Source organism: Periplaneta americana, chromosome 17 (genome assembly GCF_040183065.1).
Source record: "Periplaneta americana isolate PAMFEO1 chromosome 17, P.americana_PAMFEO1_priV1, whole genome shotgun sequence".
NCBI lineage: Eukaryota > Metazoa > Arthropoda > Insecta > Blattodea > Blattidae > Periplaneta > Periplaneta americana.
This window is the reverse complement of record NC_091133.1, coordinates 2693822-2718961: the sequence shown is the minus strand read 5'-3', so window position 1 is coordinate 2718961 and position 25140 is coordinate 2693822. Positions and strand designations below refer to the sequence as shown.

Sequence of the window (25140 nt, the reverse complement as noted above, 5' to 3'; positions counted from 1 at the left end):
GTAATATATACAGGGACATTATTTTATATTTACTTCAATTTTTATTGTACCTGCGTTTCTAAATGTACTTGATTCCCACTCCTTTCACTAATGGCCTTGCTAACGTCAGTCACACAAACTTACGGACGCTGTTGCTAGCAATGAAGTAAACAGTACAAAGTACAGTGTGTTTCAGAAATATGTTGCGTTTTCTGTAGAAGAAAGAGTTACCGAAATTACGATACCGTATAATAAGGTGCAGTACTGAACAGCATTATTTAAACAAGAGTTTTATTTTACTGTTTGTAGGTATGAAGAATGATGATGGAAACCGAATGTGAACAACAGTTTTTCTTGTTTTTTTTTTTTTTTTTTTTTTTTTTTTTTTTCACAATTTCCTGATTATATCATTACAGAATATTTTCGTAGAAATGTCATTAATGTGGTAGATAAATTTTGAGCAACAGAATATACAGAAAGGAAGAAAAGTGTAAGATGGCCAACAAAGGTGACAGAAGATGCTGTAGAAGATGCTAGAGAAAGGATGCAGTGAGGTCGTAATAAGTCGATCAAAAAGTTAGCTGTGCAAATTGCGGTTTCTTACGGAAGTGCTCACAAAATTCTCAGGAATAAATTAGGTTAGTAATATGCTGAATAAAGTAGACATTACATAATGTATATAACCGCCTGAAGACTTGAGTTTGTGAAAAAAAATTGTTACTATTCTACTGTTTTTTGATAAAATACTGTAAAGTAATGACCAAACTGAAAATCGTAATACTATATTTCCCTGTAACATAAATGGATACACTACTTTTCTCTATAGCTAGTAAAATGATTTGTTTACATATTGCACTAGTAACACCAAACTCCTGTAACGGAAGGGGGGGGGGGTAACAGTGTTTCCGAGTATAGCCAGGTTAATGTTAAAAATGCTAGTAAAAATAAAGTGATGTCCCTGTAGCAAATTTTCATAATTAGAAGTCAAAAGCCATATTTCTGTATGTACATGTCGAGGTGCTATTGAAAATCCAAAGCCCTTATTTGTAATGGCGCATTCACCAACAACGAGATCAGGCAGTGAAAATTCTGTTTGAGGAAAGTGCTTTTGCGTTGCTAGACATACAATTATTCACAAAGTTGGCAAGAGATTGAAACAAATAGATTATAAAAGTGTCTGGCATCATGGCTATCACACATGCTGGATAATTTTACACATTTGTGAAATGTAATTTATATTCAAAACCAATTAAATATGTTAATCGAAATGAGACCTTAAAAAATTACGTATCCTACACAAGCATGTTTTCATATCACAAGCAGTTTAATCTTATGAATTACTTTTCTTAGTGTTTTATAGTTCTCTTGGCCCAAAAACCTATTCAAATTGTTATACTTTTTTTTAGTTATTTAACGACGCTGTATCAACTACGTGGTTATTTAGCGTCTATGGAATTTGTGATAGATGGTATTTGGCGAGAAGAGCCCGAGGATTCGCCATGGATTACCTGTCATTTGCCTTACAGTTTGGGGAAACCCTCGGAAAAAGACGAACCAGGTAATCAACCCAAGCGGGAATCGATCACGCGCCCGAGCGCAACTCTGAATCAGCACGCAAGCGCCTCTGCCGACTGAGCTACGCCAGTGGCTGCAATGTAACTTGGGACGTCTATGACACCTCCTAATATACGACCTTCTCCACACGGACGAAATGAAACTGCACTGCAGTAAGGTATACTTCTAATCCCGAACTCTAAAAATCTTCTCACGCCAGCATTTGGACATTAAGTCCTGCAAGTGCAATATCTGTTTAAACGGGCTAACAAATTGAGTATGGAATTTGACACATACCATCAGATAATTTCGAAGTCTCTTAAATGTCATATATGTTCACGATATTAGGACCGGAAATGCGTGCCGACATAGTTTGCGAAACTTTTCACTTAATTAATCTAAGTCTCTTGAAGTAGGATATCATATTTCCACAATGAAAAGCGGAAAGTTATTCAAATAGCAGATTTTCAGAAGTATTTGTTAATATCACTTGTACTCAACATCCATGGACGATAGTACTAATAAGAAAAATCACGTAAATGTCATGCATGTTATATATATTTTCTCCATCGGGAAATCACAATTAGAGATTTGCTAGCATTCACGTGAAACCATTGAAATACTAAATGTGTGGCAAATATTTCTCAAGACAGAATTTTCCAGTCATATTCGGCTAGCAAACAGTGGAATAGCTATTGTAATGTGGGTTTTATTGTGAAACATTTGGTCAGCTTGTAAACCACTTTACAACACCCCTGCAGAACCCACACTCGATAAGCTTAATAACAATGCATAGGAGAAGATTATCGGAGATTAATAGATGTTCAGTATACGTCACATGGATGTGATGACTGACGTGTCATCTAAACAGGCTATGCCATAGGCTGGTGCGTGGTGTGAACTTCATTGTATGCAACTTCTAATTTCGGAGGATTTTGTTATGTGAATTATACGGTACCAGTATGTGCAACAGTAAGTGATTAGCAGTTAGAGTTGAGCTTAAACGATATTTCCAAGTATCTGTGACAACTGTGACTGTGACAATTAAATATTTGTGACTTTTATCTGTGATTTTGTCACACCGATATTTTATATCGATAAGTAAGCACAATATGCATGAATTACACCGATATTTTGTCACACCGATAAAAATTAACAGGAAATATTGAAGAGCAGTGCAATGTGAATACGAATTCTCTATACACGCCGCACATCAGTGGTGTATATGGGAAAATGCAACAAATAAGTTATGTACATGCACCATTATCAAATAAATACTAAGCTAACTCAACAGAAACATGTAAAAAGTTAACCTCATATACCAAGAGGTTATATCGTAGTTGATTGTAGATATAATTTTTTAATGTAGTTGGGTATGGAGAAATTGAGGTTATGTGATTATCCTAATCGTTTTAAAAATTGATCCTGCGTTAACGTTATAATATTGAGTCAGAATAAAAATTAACGAAACATCAGTATTCCGAAAAACAATGGAAAATAATTACAAAACAAACCTGTTGTTCAGACAGGATTTTACACAAGATAAAGTATTGGTAACCAATGGTATTATTATTATTATTATTGTTTAAATCGTGTAGTCATTATATAATTTATAATAAGATGGTGAAACTAGCGCTGAAGTAGTTTCAGCGAATTCGAATGTGAAAATCGTTGAATTTGATTTTTTGTGGAGATGCAGTTGATCGTATATCCATGGCATAACAAAGCCTAAACTAACCAAACCTAACCTGTCACAGATTCGTATATGCAGGGTGTATATGCGGAGTACAAAGGGAACTACCTCAACCCTAGTTTAGTCGTTGATCCTATATGTCTAGGCATAATAAAAGCTTAAACCAACCAAACCTGACCTGTCACAGATTCGTATATGCAAGGTATATAAGGGGAATACGAAGGGAACTACCTCAAGGTTACTTTAGCGAAATAAGTTGCCCATCATATTAGCCAGTTTTGTCTCGGTCGGTTTTAATTGAGTGGAAAATACTTACAAATTAATATAAATTGACAGTAAGCTTAATATGAAAATGTGAAGATCTCGGGGAATACATAAAATATTTATAAAGCATATATACAGACTAAAATATGAAAACAAAATGTCAGATTCATGATTAAATTATTATAATGCCGCTAATAACTTTGCAACACATCATCACTTTGAAAAAAATAATATTGAACAAAATATCACGAAAAAATAATCAAATACCACCGCTCGATTGCTGTTATTGTATCATACGCATGTGCAAACCCACGACGTAGAGGAGAAAATATCAGTCACAGACGTTGCAGCGGTCACAGAGTACTGAATACGGAGCAGATTTCGATAGCGATATTTTGTCACATATTTCGCGTCATCAGTCACAGGTTTATCTGTGACAAAAAAAAAATACCTGTGACAAAATATCGGTTTGTGAAATATCGGCCATCTCTATTAGCAGTGGTCTTTAGAATTCTATAGCATATCAAGCATTTCTTGTTCATGCCTTATCTGATTTGCTGTTACATTAAGTGCGGAAGTAAGAAATAGCCTGGATTGTTATTCAGTAGTGTGCTGAAAACAAGAGGCTGTGTTGAGCTTGACGTTTTCGTTAATGAAGATATCAGAGTTCAGTCATGTGTAAATTACTTGCACTAGTTCCGTAAATGCAAACGAGTGAAGTCTTATTTGTAATTTATATGCAGGAATAAAGTATTTCACAAAAATAAATCTGATACACATTCCATTTCCAGACTCGGTTGACCCAGTTACTCTCTTAATATCTTTTCCTTGAATATTAGGGTACTGGAACAGTCTAATATATACAGTCACGAAGCTCAATACTTACTAAATATGCAAACAGATAGTTGCTCACCACCAGTATCGCTATTATCACCTCATCACAGACTCCTTCCCTAGCAGACGATAAAATGTATTGTACTTTTGATATCGTGTTCTTTTAAAAAAGATTAACACCTTCCTTCCATTATTGAAATATGAAATGCAAGGTTTATGTATTATTTTCATAAAATATATATTATATTCTGTAAACTCACCTTCCTCGATCTTTTGAAAGAAGGATAACTCTAACCTATTTTTCTTACAATTTGTAGTACTAAAAACGTCTCCTTGTCCCATATTATTATTCAAATTATTGTATTTTAGCCATTTACAGTTATTACAACCGATAACGAACATTTCACAGTTTGCATAGCCTTTCACAAAAATGCGAAATACGGCACAGTCAATGCTTTTTCGATCTCGACCAGGTCGTAATGTTTGTTCGGGTTTTCTATTTCAGTGTACGGAGCTCAGTGAAATATTATATTATAACAAAACTGTGTTATTTTAATGTGAAGAGAATTTTACATATTAACATAATCTGTACGCGTCAACATTTTAAGTTTAGAATGGAAGGTATTTTGAGATTTAATAAAAAGGAATTTATATTGTGATTTCAATTTAGCACATCTACCTTCCTTAATTTTAGACAAAACATATACCATTCCACTCCTATGAAATTAGTGTAAGTACGATTGTGTTACTTCGTCTCTTAAGTAGTAGATAAATACAATAATTCAGTACTCAATTGTAGTATTAAAATACAGACAAATTGATTGTCCGGGGTATCATACTTGACATTATGCTTAATTATAATGTATGATTGCGAATTTAGGAATATAAGTTAAATATAGTAAACATGACCTATAATTTTCATATGAATGGCAAGGCGTTGGAGATCACTAAATTTAGACAGAAAGGGGCAACTGGTACTGTAAACATAACCTATAATTTCAACATATCTAAATATCCGTGCGATGAAATTGAAAATTACTGAATCATGCATAAATGAATGTACAAGAATTTCGCAATATTTAATAGAAATAAAGGCAGGTAATACACATATGAACAACGTAATTTTCACACCATAAATAATATAACACCTTAACTCGCAAGTGAATTATGTCTGAAGTGTCTCATAATCATTGTTTTAAATTTTATTAATGGAATTACACTACATTTTAGAGAAACATATTATGTTACTGTTTATGCATTCCAACTAATTTATATGGTTGAAACGTCGCCCTTCATGATCGGGTTAAGCGAGTTACATGGTCTGCTTATGGCCTGATTAGATCACGATGGCTGTGGCACAGTCTATTGTTCCTAGTACTCACAGCGCTCCAAGCGGCTAGCAACTATCGCGAGAATTGCAAAAAATCATCCCAAGCTTCGTGACTATATAGTAGACTGTGGTACCGGTTTGAAGTTGTTGAATAGCTTAGATCTCTATGAGTAAGTGGATACAAGGAAGTTCCGTGCGTACACACAAGCCCATTTTTCTGGTCATTTAATCTCTCTGCGTTAATTGATAAGTGACCTCATGTTATCGCAAAGAATTCCATGATTGGGGATGAATTTGATTCATTTGGCGATACAGCTCAAGTTTGTTAACAGTACTACTATCCTTGGAAATATTATATTCACCCATTTTTGTTATTTAGTCACCTGTTCGAAGATAAGCCTGAACCTCGTGATACCAATAAAGAATCACTCATAAGGCAACTAGGCCAGGAGATACTGGCGTAGGGTGGTGAGTTTCTTTAAATAGTGAAAGAAACTGCCTTTTGTGAATATAACTATCTTTTTACAAACGGCAAAAATTTCTAGGGAAATTTTGTATCTCGTAAAGGAGATCGAAACAATCGATTGTCTTCCGAATTTTAGGAAATACCACACTCACAAGACTTGAAAAAATTATTATGGATACTCCATTATCCTTGCAGAACAGCATACAGTTCTTAAAAGATAGTGCGTAAAGTGTATTGACATTTTTTCCTTTGTTGTTTATTCATTTATTTATTTATTCGTTTCTTTCTTTACTTTTTTCTTTTCTTATTGATTTACTTGTTACTTTCCGTTTGTTTATTTATTTCTTGCAATTTCTCGTGATAATGAGACGTGTGTAGAGAAGTATTTGAACAAGTATTTGCACGTATATTTTCTTGAGATAATAATGAATTAGTACTCACAGGTGCCTTGTAACTGGGGCTTCTTTTGACCATTTCCCTTTTAAATTTTCTTCTAGAGTCTTCTACCGTTGTGTAGAATTTATGTAGGACATTATATTATACCAATTCGTACATCAGATCCTTTCAGAAGGATTGCAAGAGTGTTCTTCACTTTGTGGAATTGTGCTATTTTTTTTTTCGAATTTATTGACAGTAAACATACGCGTATCAATTCCTGTGCATCTTCTGGTATGGCCTAGTAGGTTATTTTATGACGCTTCATCAACCTCTCAGGTTATTTAGCTTTTGAATGAGATGGTGATAATGCCGGTGAAACGAGTCCGGGGTCCAACACCGAAAGTTACCCAGCATTTGCTCATATTGAGTTGAGGGAAAACCCCGGGAAAAAACTCAACCAGGCAACTTGCCCCGACAGGGAATCGAACCCGGGCCACCTGGTTTCGCGGCTAGACGCGCTAACCGTTACCCCACAGGTGTGGACTCTGGTATGGTGTACTTAAGTCATAAACAGTTTAATTCTATCGTTCAGCAAACAGTGGCAAAAAAAATAAATAAAATCTATATCGACATAAGGCATAGTCTTCCTGCCAGTTTCATTTTTCATCCTTGGTGAGTTCCATGTTCCATTATTGTGTTTAATTTGATTGTTTCCATGGATTTTCCTGTTATATAAAGTAAAGTGTCGTACCTATCATATGCAGTACAAATAACCGTTGCCTATATATATATATATATATATATATATATATATATATATATATATATATATATATATAATGATTGTTGTGTAAATGTAATAATGACACAAGCATATTGTATTATACAAAATTAAAAGAAGTTAAAATTTGTTAAAAATTAGATGACTGTGAAAAAATTACGTTTCAAAGATTTTATGAATATGTTCTATTAGAATGTAGCATAATATTAATAAATATATCTAACATAGTAATAATACTGTAGTAATAATAATAATAATAATAATAATTATAATAATAATAATAATAATAATAATAATAATAATAATAATAATAATAATAATAAAATAGACACAAAATTTAAAATACCGATAATGTAAATTGTAAACAATTTTAATAATACTCTCCCCCCCCCTCGATAAAATTTTGGGTACGCCACTAATCATACATACCACAGCCTATAGATCCAGAAACAAAATTTAGGTCACTTGAATTTTCCAAGTTCCACTTATAATTTCGGCTATCCAGTCATTCAGGGAACAGGAGTGGTAAGCACAATAAGCCTCAGGCTGTAGTGCAAGCCTTTGAGTACAAGAGAAAAAACTGATCAGCAAATTACGATACAAGCTTACTATTGACAGAAAAAATACGGGCTGCCCCCTGAGAATCTTGATGGAAAACGGGAAGATTTAAAATATTTATTGAAAGAGTCCAAAAGTATAGAATAAATTGAAGCGTGTTTCATTAATGTGACAATATCTTCATATAGAAAGCAAAGTGGTATGAATTCAAAGGAATAATATGATTAATAAACAATTACATTATCCTACAAGTGTTGTCAGTTATCACGTATCGCATCATAAAGCATAATTTATCGCATTGTTTGCAATTCTGCAATAGACTCGCTTAGTATAATCCAAAGAGTTGGTGTAATCCCTGCCTACGTGAGTGTTGCTGTGTTGCCAACCATGCAGTAAGTGATTAACTTACGTTATGTAATAATTTTAATCCTGCAAATCTAGTCTTTCAGGTAAAGCTTCCTGTAAAGCAGATTTGAACAATTTTTCCCTTGAAATTATTCAATTTTAATCCTGTTGCGATAACAGTCGCAGGGTATGCCATATATTTTTTGTTTTGTTAATCATATTATTCCATTTTGCTTTCCGTAGGAAGAAATTATCACATTAATAAAAAGATTTGGATTTATTATATTCCTTTGGTACACTCTGGATGAGCATGGCCAGCTTTATGACGAGATTCTCGAGGGAGAGCTCGGATGGCCGGGTTCTTAGTAAGACTGCATTATGTTCGTAGTTGCCATTGCTGCTTCTGTGCGAGAAGTCATTCAAGTTTATTCGTATTTAGTAATCTGTAAAGATTTATTATTATGACATTGTTACTAATGTTATATATTTGCGATAATATTGTGGAAAATTCCATAATTTTTAGACTACAGTTCCATAATTTTCTGATCGTTGGCAACGCTGCAGTGTTGGCAGCAGGGTTGCCAATTCAGCGGTTTTTCCACGAAATATGGCGTTTTTCAGTGTCAGTTTAGCGGGTAAATTGGTTTTTGTACTGCTGATACAGGGATCTAACGGGTATTTTTAGCAGTTCCAGCGGCAATGTAATCTCATTTTACATTGACAACTTAGCGATTTCTACACATTTCACAGCGGGTTTTTAAGAATCGCGTTGACAACAATAGTTGGCTGATGGCAGTTTTTAATGATGGCTCCTCATACAAAGTCTCTCAAGTCTTCCGGTAAACTAAATGTGTTTCGAATATTTAGGGCTTACCATAATAAGTACTGTACGACGCAAAATGTATATTCGTTAATGGTTGATCCTAACCGAATTACTTTTGTGGCATGTCTTCTGTTACTGGCAGAAATTGTGGTGAATGTGTCTGTGATCCATCCAGCGAATAGGGATTATAAAGAATGGACACTGAGCGAATTTTCCTGTGTTTTGTTTCTCTGTGCGCCGGCGTTTAGTTCCATTTTCAAGCTCTAGAGGTTAGTGTAATCGAGCATACGCTAAGATAATAATTGAGTATAGAGTTGAGACACAGGATCCAAACATCGCCTACCTTATTGCATAATCCAGTAACGCTTTGCTTCAAATAAATTCAAGTTAACATGTTTTCCTTATTTCTCAGTGACAAACTAGTTGTAATAATAATTTTATGCTCGACCATGCCGAAATGTAGTAATTATACACGTGGTAGCAGACCTTTAATGCATGTCATTAAAGTTCACCTACTCATTAAAGGTCAGGTCTTTCAGCCAATGACGACTCAGGTTACAACTGTTCAACCAATGACAGGTCAGCTTTCTACCGTTATAAAACCGCAAGTATCGATTATTCTCGGATATGCAATCGAAAGAGATTTAGCGAAAAGTCACGGAGGCTGGAAATCCAATACTGTCGCAGAAGGTTATGTTCTGTTACTATAATAATTAGCGTTAATTGTAAATAATATTTAAATAAATTCAATTTGTCAACTCGTTTTTCAATGTCTAATTTAATTTTAATGCAATCTCTGTAGGTTCTTATGGCCTAGCAAGGTCAATGTGGACATCTGTTCCTCGGAAAAAATCAATACTTTCGCGTCTGCGCACATCTCACAACATATGGAACATTGCTCCAGGTCAGATACAATAAAATTAATAATATCAAGTTAGAAATATGGTCGAGCATAAAAAGTCGTATGAAACTCGCCTATAATAGTAATTAAGAAGCTCGTATGAAAATTATGAAACTCGCTTGCGCTCGTTTCATAAATATCCATACTCACTTCTTAATTACCTTCATTATAGGCGCGTTGCATAATGTACTATTTTATATTTCATAAATAATAAATTATATTATAAAATAATATAATGCATTATAAAATAATGTATAAAATTCGTTTAATATTTGTATATAATATATGTATATGGTTTTACTTCTCGTAAGAGTTTTGTTTTTCCATTTTCAGTGCTATCAAATCATTACATATTTTAATTGTTGTTGGGGTCAACGTCTCAACTCTCATTATAAAGGAACTCTAGAGTCTAGACATTACAGTTAATGACGGATTTATTATTTTATGGATCGAATTTATTTTATTTGACTACATAATGTACATAGATGTATTAATTGTGTGTAAGTGTGTAAGTGTTGTAAGTGTAATAATGTCACAAGAATTTTCCATTATACAAAATTAAACAGAAGTTAAAATTTGTTAAAAATTGAATGACTGTGAAAAAAATACGTTTCAAAGATTTTATAAGGATATTCATGTATATATTCTATTAGAACATAGTAGGTATAATATTAATAAATATACTGTAACATAATAATAATAATAATATTAATAATAATAATAATAATAATAATAATAATAAAACACAAAATTCAAAATACTGACAACGTAAATTGTAAAAACATTTAATGATGACCCATGACAATTCTGCGTATGCGACTATACACGATTCAACTTTTCTTTCTAGCAATGTACGCAAGATTGATATATATATATATATATATATATATATATATATATATATATATATATATTGTGGACATTTGAATCAAAGTGAAATTATCTTATGCCTCTATCTTAAAAGTATTTATTTCAGTCATTGACTTCACAGCATATGTTTAAGGTGCTACACCTTTACATTACATATTTAAAAGACGTATGAATGTTTTCGTTGGTCTACGCCAACATCATCAGATACGAAGTACATTTCAGCAACATCAGTGCTCTCTACATAATATCTACAAATACCAAACATATTTAGTGGCATGCAAAATGAGACATATTAAAAACCAACATTGCTGTGATACACATTGACATTCTATATGACTGCCTTGATTGTCACTACTTAAAATACACGTATAGATTACAAAAAATATTGATTTACATATATATATATATATATATATATATATATATATATATATAAATGCAAGTCTTCACATATGAGATAATAAAATGACATGATTTAAAAGTGATAAAAATAATAAAATATAAAGCTAAGATAAAAAGTATTATGAATGTGAAGAGTTGCAAAATTACATTAATTACATTTATTATATTCATATTTCTGTTTCACAATAATATATAATTCCACCATTCAGAAACGTATGCATCATGGTTTGTGTCACGTAATTATTTGAATATTTTTCAAGTTTATATGGTTTTATTATAAATGCCGATGTATTATACGTTGGGTTGTTTGATGTTGATTAATGATGTATATTTGATTTTGTCGATAATGCTGTTCCTCCAATCTGGAAGTAATTGAATTCAATAAGTTGATGATCCAATTTTAACGGATTTAACATTTAATTAGTATAAATTGGAAGAAACTTACATGGCGATGTATTGTCGATATCCAATACTGTAATTGTAATGAACGTGTGGTATGGTGCAAGTCAAGTATCAGAATTAACTGAAAAAGATCAAATATTGAATAAATAAATCACTACTAATGATATTAATGAAGCAAGTATTTGACTGGCATCATATGAATTTAAATGAAGGTCAAAATTTGGTGCAGTTATTTTGGGTAATGAAATAGTTACGAAAATAAATATTTGTGTACGGTTATTATGTACTAGTAGCAATTTGAAATTGTAATATAGTTAAGTGAATGTATAAATCAAGCTTTTTAGTTATATTATCCAAAACAGCATAAAAATATCTATATAGACTTACTCAGTGTAGATGTTGATTATGTGGTGGTTGTGTGAGGACTGTGTGACGACTACGTATGTCATGGTCTGAGGAAGATGTGGACAGTGCGCGCATGAATACATGACGTCATATGTTGTATAGTGTGTTCTGTAAGTTAGGTAAATTTTCATTAATTAAAGATTTATTTCATTTATAATATTTCGAAATATAATATTCTTCCGCTGTATTTATATGAGTATTATCTTTATATGTTTTAATTATTGTTAAAGTATCATTTACTGAGCCAAGTTCGTGTCCGTTTTGAATGAGATGGGATGCATATTTTGACTTTGCTCTGTTATGTTTAAAATCGGAGATGTGTTCTTTATATCTTACTTTGAAGTTCCGTTTTGTTTGCCCGATGTATTTGGCATTACAGGTTTTACAATTTAACATATACACTCCTTTCTTATTAAGTTTATCAATATGGTGGAAATCGTTATTAATGTTATTGTTGATTTTATTGTTAGTTTTGTATGCTATTTTTATGTTTTCTTTCTTTTGTTGTTCTCTTTAGTAGATCTAGATAAAGTGGACGAACTTTTCATTTACTGTTCATTATTGCGCCCTTTTCATTTGTAAATAACCTACATTATAAATAATACGACGTTTGATAATAGGCCTAATGTCACAGAGTTGCAAACAAATACAAAATTGTCGGATATTTTTTTCTAACATAAGCGGAATATCACCATTCTTCCATCACTCCGCTAAGAGAACTTACGTACAGGATACGACTGTAGGAAGACGTATACCGACAGTGGTAGATACACGTTGGTCCTCCAATGCCAGATTTCTGTTAATTTTCTTTCTTAGATATTAGTTTTCTAAATAATGTTCTATTATAACCGTTTTCATGCGCGATGTCAGTTCAAATCGGTCGTCAGAAACATTATTCCAGCTGGTTGACTCAGTTTTGGAGCAATATGACTACAAATCAAAACTTGTCGGCCAGTGCTATGATGGAGCTAGCGTAATGGCTGGCCATTTAAATGGCCTGCAGAAGAAAGTTCAAGACGTGGCCCCCCAAGCTATTTTTGTACACTGCTTATCTCATCGCCTGAACCTTGTTCTGAAACAGAGTTGCAAACAAATACAAAAGTGTCGGATATTTTTTTCTAACATAAGCGGAATACCATCATTCTTCCACCACTCGGCTAAGAGAACTTACTTACTGGATACGACTGTAGGAAGACGTATACCGACAGTGGTAGATACACGTTGGTCCTCCAATTCCAGACTTCGAGTAATTGTTGAAAACTGGGATAATCTGAAGTCTGTATTTGAAGAAATAATGGAAGATCCAGAATCTGATGAGACTGCAGTGAGGCTTTCAGAGGGCTATTTAAATAACATGAATGATTTTGAATATGTATTTTTTTGCTTTGTATTTCATGAACTTTTTGAGCTTACTGCTATCCTTTTTGATATTCTGCAGAAGAAGTCCTTAGAAGTGAGGATTCTTTTGCAAAAATATTTGAAATGGTGCATGAAAAAAGTGACATCTCTGCAAGAAAGTACAAGAATCTAACAAAGGAGCAATTGTATGATAGTTATAAGATATTATATTACGAAATAATTAATAACATTCTAATGCAGATGAATATCAGGTTTCAAGATATAAACAAACTCAAATTTGTTACTTTGATACTTCAAAATTCGAAGTGTATTCAAAAACGTTTCCGAATAGTGAGCTAAACTCATTACATGAACATTATCCAGCATTGTTCCCAAGAATGTCTCGTCTTAAAGCCGAACTTGAGTTGCTTTACTCCGAGAGTCAGTACAAAAATGTCCCCATTCAAAATGTTGTCGAACTATTGCGGGAAAATGAAGTTCATAAAGATTTCATTAATTATGACAGTGCCATCAGTAAGTGTGTCCGCGGAAAGAAGTATTTCTTCCTTGAATCGAATTAAAAACTATTTGCGTAGTTCCATGTCTCAACAAAGATTCTCGTCACTCGTAAATATTTCCATGCAGAAGGAAATTGTGAAAAAAAGTATGAAGAATCAACCTTTCCACGATGATGTGACCGATAAATTCGCTGCCATGAAGGACAGAAGGATTCAACTTGTCTTAAAAAAATAGGTATGATTACGTATTACTGTTAATTTTTTATTACTTTATCATTACTAGGCCCATCATCATCATCATCAAAGTTACGTATTTTTAATAAACCGGCATTTAATATAGTAGTAGTAGTAGTAGTAGTAGGAGGAGGTTTATTTTGCCTGGCAGAGTTAAGGCCATGAGGCCTTCTCTTCCACTCAACCGGTTACAAAAATATACATGAAATACAAAATTAAATTACAAAACAACACAAAAGAAAATACCTTAGAAATTACATAAAATATAGTAGAAAATTACAATAGACAAGATCAGTTACATAATATAAAATTACAAATAGTCAAGATCGGTTACATAATATATAAAATAAAGTAGAAAATTACACATAATTAAAATTGGTTAATAACATAAGGGGAAAATACACACACACACACACACACACACACAATTTATAAGACCTAAAATGCTCGAGATAAATTCGACGATTAATTCACTTCAGATATACTATATAGTTAATATACTAATAGGAGAATACATGTGGGTTACAAGACATAAAATGTTGATTAGCAAAGTCGTACTAAATGGCATACAAATACAAATGATTAAGTAATATATGAAGATGAGGAAAAAAAAGAAGAAGACAGAGAGAGGAGAGAAAAAAAATAACAAATTGGTCATTTAAGACTATTTAGAAACTTCCGCAAGAGTCTAGTTCTGTTCATTAAAAACATTTCTAAGTAGAGTGTGCTTAAAAGATTTTAGACTCCGACTGCTCCTGATTTCCTGTGACAAGGAAATATGCGTAGGCTTATACATGATTTTTGTTGTTATAAAATTAAAAGTCGACCTGTCCACACCTGTGGAGTAACGGTCAGCGCGTCTGGCCGCGAAATCAGGTGGCCCGGGTTCGAATCCCGGTCGGGGCAAGTTACCTGGTTGAGGTTTTTTCCGGGGTTTTCCCTCAACCCAATATGAGCAAATGCTGGGTAACTTTCGGTGCTGGACCCCGGACTCATTTCACCGGCATTATCACCTTCATTTCATTCAGACGCTAAATAACCTAGATGTTGATACAGCGTCGTAAAATAACCCAATAAAATAAAAAAAAATAAAAGTCGACCTAACACTGCTTCACGTACTTTTTACGTCACGAGCCGCCACTGCAACGAGTTAGAAATAGATTTTCTAAATCGTTGGTGTAGATGCAATATTTTATTGGTATCAACCTCGGCTTTCCCAGACCTAATGTCACGGCAGCATTGATCTCTGCCTGTGAGTCCGTTGCAGCGTAGAGGGTCAAATTGGAAAGTTGAACTGTAATATTCTGTCAGTGACCTATTTATCTCTGGACGTTGACGCACAGGTATGTTTATGTGATATTATATTCCGCATCTTGATGCATGATTCTCAAGGGAAAATTTCAGTATACGGATTCCTTACGGACAATTATATTTTGCAATACTAGGAAGAGCAGATTTGTCTGTGTTTGTCGAAGGCACATCATCATGCTTACGGAAAGGCACTGTTCAGTGCCAATAATTTATTTTGTGTGCACAAGGTTGGAATTTTGAAGTAAGAGGGAAAGAATCCGTGTTCTGAAATTTATCCAAAATATTTATAGTATAAGATATTCCCGAATGCTTTGTTTTCTCTTTATTGTAGTAGGTATTACCATAGTAAATGTTAGCCCATAGCAAAGAAATATTATTAATTCTTTCTACCTCATTAGTTCCGAAATGGTGGGGAGGGAGGGGGGAGTTGTTTTATTACCAACTAGGCTATGTTTGTTACCTTTAGCATTCCATTTTCTTTTGTTAAGTTGATATACGGGCTTTAACACCTGTGATCATATCGCGTGTTAGGATCTGTGGGTATACCAGTAGGCCGTTGTTCTATTGTGTGTTGTAGATTGCTTGATTGATTTTAGATTTTGATTAATGTTTATGATGAATCATGGTATGTAAATTTCCAATCCGGCATTTGTATGTGTGACTGAGGGAAACCATGAAAAACCCCAGTCAGATTGGCCGGCCAAATGCAGCTGAGATTGCGCACGCTTTCACCGGAAAACACTCAAATTCCAATTTCGCCAGACTGGCATACTTGAAGTCGTATTCATGTTTATATGTTATACACACATGAATTCTAGAGGTGTTCGACTGAATTTTTCACTGCCACAGAAGAGGAAGCTTCTTTCACACTTCGTTTCTTTGATGGAGATCTACGAGTCTCTTTCCCTTTCAAATGAGGTGGAAAATCGAACATCTTTGCTATTGCATTGGCAAGCAAATGTGTTCTCTCGTTTCAAAAAAGGCCTAAACATTATTTGTTCTCAAAGCGTGCACAACACAAAAGACTTGTTTTGTCGGATAACTTTCTTCATTTTTGAAACCTATTGCTACGTTAACATATCACTTCTCGATGGAAATCTGTAAGAAAAATATAACTTACATGTTATAGAATCTTACTATCAATAACAACTGTTATATGTACTAAGAAATTATGGAAAAATACTTTGAAATACGATATAGCCAGTCAGCTAAGACGTTTGCCTGCCAATCCAGAGTTGCACTCTGGCACTATTCTATGTACTTAAACATTATTTGATTATTTTTTTTGTAACATTTGCTACCAGTATTAATATTGTTGAATTATGTTTTATTCTTGGTAGCTGAAGTATTTGATTTGTTCACTACGTATAACTAAGTTTTATTGAGCCCTGATCACATACATAACAGATTGGCCATCCCCTAACATGTGGACGAGAACAAACTCCAGGATCGCTACCATCGTTTAGGAACGACCGCTAGGTGAAAGTACAGTTGGAATGGAATGGAATTTACGGGAGGGGGGCACTATAGCCCGGGACTGCCACCTGTTATGATCTATTGCGCTAATCCTCAAGCTAGGCGCATTTCCAAACCCACACCGGCTGACTAAACTAAGGTTCGCTGAATACCCAGGCTTCAAGCAGGCAATGGAGAAATGATAACGGAATGATGTAGACAGCTAATATGGGGAAAAATGGGAGAACCCCGAGAAAAATCCCAACTGCGACCTTGTCTGTCACAAGTGTCACTATTGATTTTTCAATAAAGAATCGCAGATCTAACCGGGACTCGAACCCAGACCTCCTGTGTGAGACCATTCAGACCTGGCAGGGGTTGGAAGTACTGTTGCTCCATGTAATCAAATGAGAGTTATAGCGTGATTTCTTATGCAGTAGATAGATGGCATCATAGTGCTGCCAAATCCTACAAGGCTGAGCTATTATATGCACTTAATATCAATTGCTATGGCCTATCTGGCTACGATTTAAGTTAATTCCCTCAACTGTAAAGCATCGTCGTCTTTCATTCCTGGCTGTTGTTCTTGTAATACAGTGACACTGTTTTCGTTGGCTGCGCGGTTTTCATTTTGTCGTCCCCTGCCGCTAGGAGCTTATCTTTAAGCTCAATTATTGTATGCGGGTTTTGGAATAAATCTTATTTTTAACCCTTACTGCCTGGGACAGCTTTGCACACACTGGTTTAATATTAAAATAACTTAAGTGGTTCTCTTTTTCTCAACTGATGTCACATATGGTCAAATCCAATTCTTAACAGTGTGCCATATCTGTCCCAGTATGCAGTTTGAAATATTATATGCTTATATTATAAGTTATATGAATATAAAACCAATATGTGCCATATCTGTCCCAGTATGCGAAAAGGGGTTAAGTGCCCCCCCCCCATAGATAGAAATCGCACGTTGTTAAATCTGGACTTCGTGAGGCTCACAAATTTGTACTGATAATTCTCCTTCCGAAAATTCGACGCAATTCTGTCATGGATTCTTCAGCAGTGTGACCAGTGGCAGAATCTTGCTGGAAATATACAGAGGAACGTTCTTCATAAGTCACTTCATTTAAAAATGGGTCTAGGATCTAATTCACATAATGCTCGCGGGTTTTTGTGTCCTGAGTGAAAATAGGCCCAATAATTCTGTGTCCGTTAATTGCACACCACACGCCTATTTTTTCACCATACAAAGGTGTTTCGAGTACAAGATTGCGTTTCTCCTGATTGTAATACCGATGATTTTAAGAGTATACGTGACCATTTAAATGTAAATAGGCCTCATTAGAAAAATAAATTAATGTCGGGTCAATTTTTTCAGAATTTACTTTCTCTACAATCCAGTTACAAAAATGCAACCTCTTATTGGGGTCTTGTTCATCTAACTTTTGAAATACCGGAATTCTGTATAACTTTAATTCAAGTAAGACTATATAAAAACTGAAATCAGTGAAGCAGAATTTCTTAAAGTAGTTAACAATTTCATAAGATGGTGTCAACAGTGTGTAGCAGTTGGTGAGGGACATTTTCAACACCTACAAATTCCTAAACGAAATATTTCAGTGCTGGCAAACCAGGTGGCCGCTTTGCCGCAGATAAGCTCCTAGTGGCAGGCGACAGGAAAATGAAAACCGCGCAGCTAAACAAAACAGTGTCACTGTAGTTGAATTATAAGACATCTAGATTAATTAATTCGTCTCGCGATTGTATTCGACATCTAAGTTTTCATATTCTGTTGGTGAACTATTGACTACAGTAGAACCTCTATTATCCGTGGTAATGAAGGGGATGGACTGAACGGTTAAGCGAAAAAATCGGACAATCCGTACCGTAAATTTTTTTCGTAAATTAAGTGAATAATACTTGCATTTCTTAATTTCCTCTGTCTTCTTGTGTTTAACACGCTAGATAGTGAATCAAAAGTCCATCATTCAAGTCTGGTTGTCAACGACGGGTTTTTAAGGGCCAAGGAAATTCCTTGTAATGGCTGTCAGCGGAAACAAGAATAATACAGGTCTCGTGTTGTAGATTTACATACTTTATACACTTCATTGTTGATTTTTATTAAATCGCGCACAGTTGTAACACCAATCTCGTACTCTGATGCGAGATGAGCCACAGTTTCTCTTTCTCCGAACCACTCAATTATTTCCGTTTTTTCGGTACTTAGCACAACACGTTTTCTTTTGATACTGGTGGAATATATGTTACATAGAAATTCTATAGTACGGCAACTCTAACAGCAGATCATACTGTGTAAGTGTCAAGGTTTGTAATAACATACTCTAGAAAAAATACGTACTAGTACTACGAGTAATGTAACGTATAGTAGTACTTCATACATATGAAGAAGACACACTATATATATGTGTCTGTATAAAAAAAAAAAAGCAAGAGAAGGATAGTCGGATAATCCAGCAATCGGTTAATAGGGTGACGGATAATCGGGGTTCTACTGTATATACATACTTTCATATTTTCACAAACAGATATTCCAATGCCTTTAAGCTGGTATGAAATTCTTTCAGTCATACTGTACAGTACTGACGTACTGTATGCTACATCTTCTCCTTTCTTGGATTACTTACTTCAGAGTTTTAGAAGAGTTGCCTGATGATTGATACATGTTCTTTATTTTCATCCAGAGTTCTACTGATCTAACATGATACTTGCATTGATGAATCTGACGGATGAATTGCTAGAAGAATATCGGCATCAGCGTTTCTATCCACAGAATGCCATGTAACTTGTTGTAATTTAATTCCTCGTTTTATCTTGTTTCATAGAACATTATCTAAATCATTCATTTTTATTAAAACAGATTCTATGTAGGATCTCCCATGTATCGCTATGTTGGTTGACTACTTCAATTTTCAAGTTACACTCTGCCATTTTTTATACATGTTTGGTATTATCAAATAAACTTACCTTCTATATCTTGAGCATCCCGGGTCTGTAAGCAATATGAAGCTGAAATAAAGAAATGCACAGTCGTCTATCACGTTTCCATAAGTATGTTTATTACAACAATGTGCAAAGCCTTCAATTGAAACTATATATAAAGCATTTTCTGAATAAGAAGGCATATAAGGCAGAGCTAGATCAGGCCGGTCTATGTCGACTAGCCAGTGACAGTGAAGCGGTGTTGCCTAGTTAAATCGTCGTGAAGTCTCGCTGAAGCGTCGCGTATCAGTTTCTTTCTGGCGCGCACAATATTTATGGCTAGGAATGAATTTTAAGCTGTGCCATTCGATAGAGCTACGAATTCTGAACTCAACAGTACAAGAATAGCAATTGTATGTCAACTGGTTCGCGTGTTATCGCTTTAAGACTAAAGAGAGATATCCATCCTACAGCATAGAACATATTTTGCTAAGTCTCTCTCTGTAAACGAAGATAGATTCTGTTAATTTTCAAATTCAGACGTTGATTGTTTTTTCTTGTGTAGTGTGTAACTTCCGTAACAATGTATCTTGAAGGGATTGGAAGTGGCTCTGGTATTTCATCTGTTATACGCAAAAGGATAGTTCTACACTCACAGGCGAGGAGTATTGTATTTTCTGTATATACTTTTTCTAAAGGACTAGCTTATGAATTTATGACCCAGTGCGTGTCAGTTTTTCAAACAAAGAATCTGATTGCAGAGGCGTGTGGTTTAGAAGTGCATTGGTTATCTCGTATTCTCGGACAAAGAGACAATTCAAATAGGTGGTATACTAGTATTTACCTCTCCTTAAAAATAACGCAAAACGTGTTAATTATTTGGACGATTTTCATAACCTTACTTCATCGTATGATATTTTAAATAGACTGTAGTAGTAGTAGTATGTGTTAGCAGTGCCATTATAATAATAATAATAATAATAATAATAATAATAATAATAATAATAATAATAATAATAATGATTTATTTTAGCTGGCAGAGTTAAGGCCGTAAGGCCTTCTCTTCCACTCAACCAGCAAAAAGAGTATATAGGCCTACATATGCATGAACTTACAGAGAATTCAACAATTTGATTTAGATGAGAGTTACATGTATACAAGAGTTATTTACGAATTATAGAACGTAGAAAGCAAGAAGAAAGCTGAGAATAACCACAGATGCGATTTTCACTTTTCATTGGAATATTATACGTGGTATAAGACGAAATACTGCTTAAACGTATGAGATATTTGGTTGATATTGTAAATGTGAACATTTCTGCCTCTTTTTCGATGAGTTATACGAAGATTATTAACATTCTTCCTTAAGATCCTTAAAAAACTTTATAAGTGAAGGAATTTAATTATATTTCACCTTTAAAATAAATACAGGCATGCTAGAAACGAGATTTTACAATTCCAAAACTCAATTTCTATTTTAAAAACCTCGCGTTACATATAATATATTACATTTTATACTTTTTTCTAATATACAAATTTACCTTCAATATATTAACGATATTATTGGGTTACGCTTTTCATATTCACTTCTATATAACTACCTTTACTCGTAAGCATATACTGCCATAGGCCAGGTGATAGAACATAGAACCCTGGACCTCTAGGTAGGTATAAGCTTGAGGATTAAATTAAATTGGCTTGATTTAACAAAGTAAAAGAAAGTAATCTTCAATTTCAATATGAGTACTGAATTAGGCCTACAAGTGAACAAATATGTTTATTTTCTTATATCCGGATTCTTAGCCAGAATATAGAACCCTGGACCTCTAGATACGTAAGAGTTATAGAATAAATTAAAATTAGATAGACTTAGTTTAACAGAGAAAAATAAAATAATCTACAGTTTCAGTATTTATACTGAATTATGTATGAACACATATTATACTTACGATGCATTATAGCCAGATTCGTAACCAGAATATAGAACCCTGGACCCCTAGGTAAAGTATAAGCTAGAGAATTAAATTAAATTAAATTATGTAGGCTTCATTTAGCAGAGGAAATATAAAATGCTTTTCAACTTCAATATCAATGCTAAATTACGTTTCTACAGACATGTTTACGTTTTATTATCGCTAGATTCGTAGGCTGCCTCTACAAACAAACTGTATCTCATCTTTCCACTGGAGAAATAAACAATAATAAATTCAGCACTGCTGTACAAGGAAGTCTGAATATTTGGGTAAATTTTTCAGAGAATTTCCACATGTCAGATAGTGCAATACAATATGCAGCATTCTTTTTTTAAATTAAGACATTCTTTGTCTGACATTAGCAATGTAAATTTCTACATATCTGTCACTTTATTTCGCAAGTTAGTGACTCCAAGATCTACTGATCTGCGAAGCGAAGAAGTAATAAAAATTGGGGTGAAAATTATTTCAGTAAGAGTAATTATATTTAAACATTACACACAATGAAGGAACAGGTCTCGCTCCGCTCGCACAGCGACTGATAGTTTCTGCCCTTATCTGTTGTCTCCGTCTTCCACGTTTCTTGCACCGTGTGACAACGTCAATCTGCTGCTAGCACTCGATTGGCGTAGGCCATATGCCTTCTTATTCTGAAAGCGCTATAACAATAATTTCTTAATGCCCGTCTTATCATGGTAAGCTCAGAAATTATTATTATGATACGAGTAGGCTATACAGTCACAGAGCTTGAGTAGATGAGAGTACTAGGAACAATAGACTATGCAGGTACTATTTCGCATTGTCTCTGATGAGGCGATAGTAGCGATCCTAGTGGTTAGCAACTATCTACGGATGCATATTCCCTACGTATTAAGCTTCGTGACTGTATATACTAGAGTATGGTAACATTGGCGAATCGGACAATTCAGTATGACATTTAGCCTACAATTGAAAGCCTACAGAGTCAGAAACCAGAATGGGAACAAAATTTTGTAAGTCATGTTTTACTCCAAGGATAATGTTAACCCCAGTTACTTAACCAGAAACCGTAAGAGAATTAACCAAATATAAATATTATAATTGAAACTAAGAGAAAAATAAATAAGATGATATTGTGTATATGTATATAGTGAGACATAACTACCTTCTTAAATATCTTCTATGCTATTATTGAAACAGACGAGCTGTTTCAGCTGGATTTAGGGTCACAAGAGAGAATGAAATTATAATTATAATAATTTCCAATTCAGAGGATAATTTACAAAGAGGATTGTATACATTAAATAAAATATTAAAAGATTTTGGGATGGAAATTTCAGCACAAAAATCAAAAGTAATGGCATTTTTAGGACAAGACCCAGTCAGAAGTAAGATAATACACAATAACCAATGCCTCGAACAAGTGCAAAATTTCAATTATCTGGGTTGTGAAATATCTTATATCAAAATGGAAAAGATGTGAACAAGAAAATTACCAAATTTACACAAATTCTAGGAATAATAAACAATGCATTAAAAGCTAAATTAGTACAAAAATCTACAAGAATAAAAATATATAATACACTAGCATTACCCACCCTTTTATACGGAAGCGAGATTTGGTCATTAAAGAAAAAAGACGTGAACAGAATCAAAGCAACGGAAATGAAATTTTTGAGGAGGACAGCAGGATATACTCTTTTAGACCGAAAAAGGAATGAAGAAATTTTAGAACAATTAGAAGTAGAGTCAGTAGAAGAAAAAATCAGCAGATACAAATTCAATTGGCTAGATCATGTAAGAAGAATGGAAAATTCAAGAATCCCAAAAATTATGATGCAGTATAAACCTAGAGGACATCGTCGACCAGGAAGAGCTTTAAGAAGACTGCTAGATGGGGCCGAAACAGGTCTACAGAGGCCTAATTCGTGAAGGATGATGATGATGAAGAGAGAATGAATATTAATCATAGATTAAAAAGTGTATTTTGACCACAAAGCTTTATTTTTTTAATGAAACAATAGCCATAAGTGTAACAGTAAACACAAAATGGAATGAGATTAATAATGGTGTATACCACATTTTTATAATGCAAATAGTTAACAAAATAACGCTATTAGGTTTCTAGGCGCTGGTTTGTAATAATGGTTTTGCAAGCTATCAGCTGGGTTAAGTCGTTGAAATGTTCCAAGCTTCCGGCTACTAACTCTGCAGCCATCTTCAGAGTTATTGATGACTGCAGAATTAGTTGCCAAAAGCTTGGAACATTTCAATGACTTAACCCGGCTAATAGCCCGTGAAACCATTATTGCTAACACTATTAAACTTGTATCCTTCAGGTGAAAATAGTCTGTATGATAGAGAGAAGAACACTAGTGACAGAAAGTGATGAAGTTATTTTGTAATTAACTCTTCTTGTGGATGTCTATTACATACATCTATTTGGGTGCATCCATGCATGCTGTTGAACACATACTGGGGCTGTGATGTATGTATGTATGTATTTATTCACACTGCAAATGGGTAAATACCCGGTGGCAGTGGTAGGCCTAACTAATTACACTCAATAATTACATAATAATAAAATACAGTCATAATATTAATAATAAAATAATAATAGCAATATATAATAATATTAACAAGGAGCATCCTAAATTAAATGAATCACTTAATATAACATAATTAATTAAAGTAAATCTAATTTATATCTTAACCCTAAGTTAGAACTTAAAACCACGAGTATATATGATATATGATCAAACTTGCATAAGTACTTTTCAGCACTACACTCATTTCGCTATCAATTCATTCACTGCACTGGAACTAAGACACATTTTACTGACACTATTCTGATTTCACTAACACTTCAAAAACATTTCTCTGTTCAAATACTTTGCACTACCACTGTAAATTATAGAACTTCACTGACACAAAACACATTAAACTGTGACAACACATTTCATATAACAGAACATCAATTACATCCTTATTATTCCGTAGAATTGTACTTCCTATATTAACCTCAAATCGCTAGCCTAGACCCCATTACAAGCAATTTAGGACGATCACTATAACTCACACCCGTTCACTATAAATCTATTTTTCTGCCACTATAACTCTCAGAATTTACTTATAAACTCATTGCACTTTCACTACAACACACTGCACACCCAATATAAATCACTGGAGATTCATTATGTTTCTCTGCTTACTCACTATACTTGTAAAACCACAAAATAGTCTGCATAATATATTACCGTCTATTAGTAAAGTCCTTAAGCCTATTTTTAAATACATTTTTGGTTATTGGTAAAGCCTTTAGTAAGTCTGCAGGTAGAGCATTCCAGTCCCTGATAGTACGAGTGAGAAAAGAAAACTTTCGAGTGCCCGTCCTCTGTCTTCTTTCCCTCAAT

At 34.0% G+C, this 25140-nt stretch overlaps 1 protein-coding gene across 2 annotated transcripts in view; it reads left to right on the top strand.

The window, feature by feature from the left end:
• Positions 1-25140, top strand: part of LOC138693105 (zinc finger protein 723-like) — a 50892-nt gene that overhangs the window by 293 nt on the left and 25459 nt on the right. Inside the window, exon 1 of one of the 2 annotated variants that reach the window (XM_069816734.1) lies at positions 15330-15418. The exons of the other annotated variant lie outside the window; for it this stretch is intronic. The gene's annotated coding sequence lies outside the window, so the exon portion shown is untranslated. Of the gene's footprint in view, positions 1-15329; positions 15419-25140 lie in introns of those variants that run through there. 2 annotated transcript variants of the gene reach the window in all.